General features: G+C 43.8%; 1 protein-coding gene across 2 annotated transcripts in view; it reads right to left on the bottom strand.

The window, feature by feature from the left end:
- Window positions 1-4967, bottom strand: part of pdgfrb (platelet-derived growth factor receptor, beta polypeptide) — a 100346-nt gene that overhangs the window by 17030 nt on the left and 78349 nt on the right. The window lies entirely within an intron of this gene.

Below are 4967 nucleotides of genomic sequence, written 5' to 3'. Positions count from 1 at the left end.
AGATCCTGTTGTAATCTGAGGTAACCCTCTTCGCTGTCCACTACACCTCCAATTTTGGTGTCATCTGCAAACTTACTAACTGTACCTCTTATGCTCGCATCCTAATCATTTATGTAAATGACAAAAAATAGAGGGCCCAGCACCGATCCTTGTGGCACTCCACTGGTCACAGGCCTCCAGTCTGAAAAACAAACCTCCACCACCACCCTCTGTCTTCTACCTTTGAGCCACATGCAGCCATCTTGTGCACAGCAAGTTCCCAAAGCCACCACATGTGGCTAATCTGTGCTTCAAGGATGCTGGGGTTGTCAGAAACCTCTTACAGCAGGATTTGGGGAGAATCGACGGTTTCCCTCTAATCATACCTGGGGTCTTTAATGTCCATTTAAACCCTCAGACGGGACTTTGAGTTAACCACTCAAGAAACAGCACATCCCATAATCAGGGTCACCACCCCTTCAGGAATAGATTGGAGTCTCTGGGAATTAATGATCACCTCCAGGATGGCTGTGTGGACAAGTCAAGGACAAAAGTCTTGAAAGCATTACATTTTTATACCTTAAGAACTGTTCCATTAAACGGAAAAGAAAATAGTGATGGTCAAAATGCCAGGATGACAATGTTCTTCATAATCACTTTAAAGTATATTAGATAATGTAGGAAACAAAACAGTCAATCTGACAGCGGCAAACAGCAACATATTAATGACTAGAACATTTTGTTTAGAATCACAGTCATAGAGATGTACAGCATGGAAACAGACCCTTCGGTCCAACCCGTCCATGCCAACCAGCTATCCCAACCAAATCTAGTCCCAACTGCCAGTACCCGACCCATATCCCTCCAAACCGTTCCTATTCATATACCCATCCAAATGCCTTTTAAATGTTGTAATTGTACCAGCCTCTACCACTTCCTCTGGCAGCTCATTCCACATACGCACCATCCTCTGCGTGAAAAAGTTGTCCCTTAGCTCTCTTTTATATCTTTCCCCTCTCACCTGAAACCTATGCCCTCTAGTTCTGGACTCCCCCACCCCAGGGAAAAGACCTTGTCTATTTACCCTATCCATGCACCTCATGACTTTATAAACCTCTATATGGTCACCCCTCAGCCTCCGACGCTCCAGGGAAAACAGCCCTAGCCTACTCAACCTCTCCCTATAGCTCAAATCATCCAATCCTGGCAACATAATTGTAAATCTTTTCTAAACCCTTCCAAATTTCACGGCATCCTTCCGATAGGAAGGAGAACGGAATTGCACGCAATATTCCAAAAGTGGCCGAACTATTGTCCTGTACAGTCGCAAAATGACTTCCCAACTCCTGTACTCAATACTCTGACCAATAGAGGAAAGCATACCAAATGCTTTCTTCACTATCCTATCTACCTGCGACTCCACTTTCAAGGTGCTATGAAACTGCACTCCAAGGTCTCTTTGATCAGCAACACTTCCTAGGACCTTACCATTAAGTGTATAAGTCCTGCTAAGATTTGCTTTCCCAGCACCTCACATTTATCTAAATTAAACTCCATCTGCCACTCTTCAGCCCATTGGCCCATCTGATCAAGATCCTGTTGTAATCAGAGGTAACCTCCTTCGCTGTCCAATTTTGGTGTCATCTGAAAACTTACTAACTGTATCTCTTAAGCTCACATCTGAGTAATTTATATAAATGACGAAAAGTAGTGAACCCAGCACCAATCCTTGTGGCACTCCACTGGTCACGGGCCTCCAGTCTGAGAAACAACCCTCCAACACCACCCTCTGTCTTCTACCTTAAGCCAGCTCTGTATCTAAATGGCTAGTTTGCCCTGTATTCCATGAGGCCTAACCTTGCTAACCAATCTCCCATGGGGAACTTTGCCGAATGCCTTACTGAAGTCCATATAGATCACGTCTACCGCTCTGCCCTTATCAATCCTTTGTTATTTTTTAAAAACACTCAATCAAGTTTGTGAGACATGATTTTCCACTCACAAAGCCATGTTGACTATCCCTAATCAGTCCATGCCTTTCCAAATACATGTACATTCTGTCCCTCAGGATTCCCTCCAACAACTTGCCCACCACTGACTTCAGGCTCACTGGTCTATAGTTCCCTGGCTTGTCCTTACCACCTTTCTTAAACAGTGGCACCACGTTTGCCAACCTCCAGTCTTCCAGCACCACATCTGTGACTATCAATGATACAAATATCTCAGCAAGAGGCCCAGCAATCACTTCTCTAGCTTCCCACAGAGTTCTAGGGTACACCTGATTAGGTCCTGGGGATTTATCCACTTTTGCGTGTTTCAAGACATCCAGTACTTCCTCCTCTGTAATATGGGCATTTTTCAAGATGTCACCATCTATTTCCCCACATTCTATATCTTCCATGTCCTTTTCCACATTAAACACTGATGCAAAATATTCATTTAGTATCTCCCCCATCTCCTGCAGCTCCACACAAAGCCTGCCTTGCTTATCTTTGAGGGCCCTATTGTCTCCTTAGTTACCCCTTTGTCTTTAATGTAATGTATTTGTAAAAACCCTTTGGATTCTCCTTAATTCTATTTGCCAAAGCTATCTTATGTCCCCTTTTTGCCCTCCTGATTTCCCTCTTAAGTATACTCCTACTGCCTTTATACTCTAAAGACTCATTTTATCTATCTTGTTCTATACCTTACATATGCTTCCTTCTTTTTCTTTACCAAACCCTCAATTTCTTTAGTCATCCAGCATTCCCGACACCTACCAGCCTTTCCTTTCACCCGGACAGGAATATACTGTCTCTGGACTCTTGTCGTCTAATATTTGAAGGCTTCCCATTTTACAGCCATCCCTTTACCTGTGAACATCTGCCCCCAATCAGCTTTTGAAAGTTCTTGCCGAATACCGTCAAAATTGGCCTTTCTCCAATTTAGAACTTCAACTTTTAGATCTGGTCTATCTTTTTCCATCACTATTTTAAAACTAATAGAATTATGGTCACTGGCCCCAAAGTGCTCCCCCACTGACACCTCAGTCACCTGCCCTGCCTTATTTCACAAGAGTAGGTCAAGTTTTGCACCTTCTCAAGAAGGTACATCCACACCAGAAAACTTTCTTGTACATGCTTAACAAATTCCTCTCCATCTAAACCCTAAACACTATGGTAGTCCCAGTCTATGTTTGGAAAGTTAAAATCCCCTACCATAACCACCCTATTATTCTTACAGATAACTGAGATCTCCCGACAAATTTTTTTCTCAATTTCCCTCTGACTATTAGGGGTCTGTAATACAATCCCAATAAGGTGATCATCCCTTTCTTATTTCTCTATTCCACCCAAATAACGTTCCTGGACGTATTTCTGAGAATATCCTCCCTCAATACAGCAGTAACACTATTCCTGATCAAAAACACCACTCCCCTCCTCTCTTGCCTCCCTTTCTATCCTTCCTGTAGCATTTGTATCCTGGAACATTAAGCTGCCAGTCCTGTCCATCCCTGAGCCATGTTTCTGTAATTGCTATGATATCCCAGTCCCATGTTCCTAACCATGCCCTGAGTTCATCCGCCTTCCCTGTTAGGCCCCTTGCATTGAAATAAATGCAGTTTAATTTATCAGTCCTATCTTGTTCTCTGCTTTGTCCCTGCTTGCCCTTACTGATCAGTATTGATGAGTAAATATTGACCAAGACCTTACGAGGGAGCTCCCTTTTTGTCTCTGGTTCCCTGGATAACACTCTCATGTCTGAGTGATAAGATTGTGGTCTGGTTCAAGCCCTACTCCAGACTCCTGCGCAACAACTGCAGATTAACACTTTCAGTGTAATACTGACAGCAGGTAACTCTGTTGGAGGTACCCTCTCTTTCAGAATTTAACTAATGCCCTTACTACCTAGTCGGGGTGTGTAAAAGATCAGAAACTGAACTGGACCAGCCGTATGATTACTGTGGCTAGAGGAACAGTTCAGAGACTGGGAATTCTGTCACAAGTAACACGCTTCATGACTAGTGAAATTCTGCCCACCATCTACAAGGCCCAGGTCAGGACTGTGATGGTAATTTCCATTGCTTGGTTGAATGAAGCTCCAGGAACACTCAATACCAACCAGGACAAAGCAGTTTTCTTGATTGACATACCATCCACCACATTTAACATCCACTCCCTCCACCACAAACACACAGTAGCAGCAGTGTGCACCATCTATAAGATGCACTGCAGAAGTTTGCTAAGCCTCCTTTGGCAGCGATTTCCAAATCTGTCATCTGGAAGGACAAGAGCAGCAGATACATGGGAACACCACCACATGCAAATTCCCCTCCAAGCCACTCACCATCCCGACTTGGAAACATATCACCCTTCCTTCACCATTGCTGGGTCAAAGTCCTGGAACTCCCTCCCTTAGACCATTGAGAGTCAACCTAAGCACAAGGACTGCAGCAGGTCAAGAAGGCACCACCTTCTCAAGGGGCAATAGGAAAGTATATACATACCCCATGAAAGAATTAAAAGCATTGCTCCTTGCGAGATTTTGCTGTGCAAGAAAACTGTTACATTTCCTACTTTGTGAAAGTGACTCCATTTTAAAAAATACTCTATGGGTTGTAAAGCGCAGGAAAAGTTCTTAAGGATGTGAAAGGAATATAAAAATTCAGTTCTCTCTTTCACCCTCCAATTGTTAAGGTGGAGTTTGAATCTTTTCGTTTCACACAGAGTGAAAGTATCTCTTTGATTTTTTAAAAAGATATTAACATCTAACTTGTTCTTTTAAACAATACAAGCAACAGCCTGCAGTATGAAGCAGCTGCCAGTTGGTGGCAGTCACGGTTTGCAGTTCAGGAGGGAGGAGGAGAAACAATGGAGAAGATAGAAGAGAAAGGGAGGGAGAGAGGAGGGAGGGGAGGGAGAAAGGGAGGGAGGGAGAAAGGGAGGGAGGGAGAGAGAGAGGAGGATGAGGGGGTGAGAGAGGGTGTGAGAAAAGGTGTTTGAGAGAGC

Source organism: Chiloscyllium plagiosum, chromosome 14 (assembly GCF_004010195.1).
Source record: "Chiloscyllium plagiosum isolate BGI_BamShark_2017 chromosome 14, ASM401019v2, whole genome shotgun sequence".
In the NCBI taxonomy this organism is placed as follows: domain Eukaryota; kingdom Metazoa; phylum Chordata; class Chondrichthyes; order Orectolobiformes; family Hemiscylliidae; genus Chiloscyllium; species Chiloscyllium plagiosum.
The sequence above is the reverse complement of the archived record's forward strand: the minus strand, read 5'-3'. Positions and strand labels throughout refer to the sequence as shown.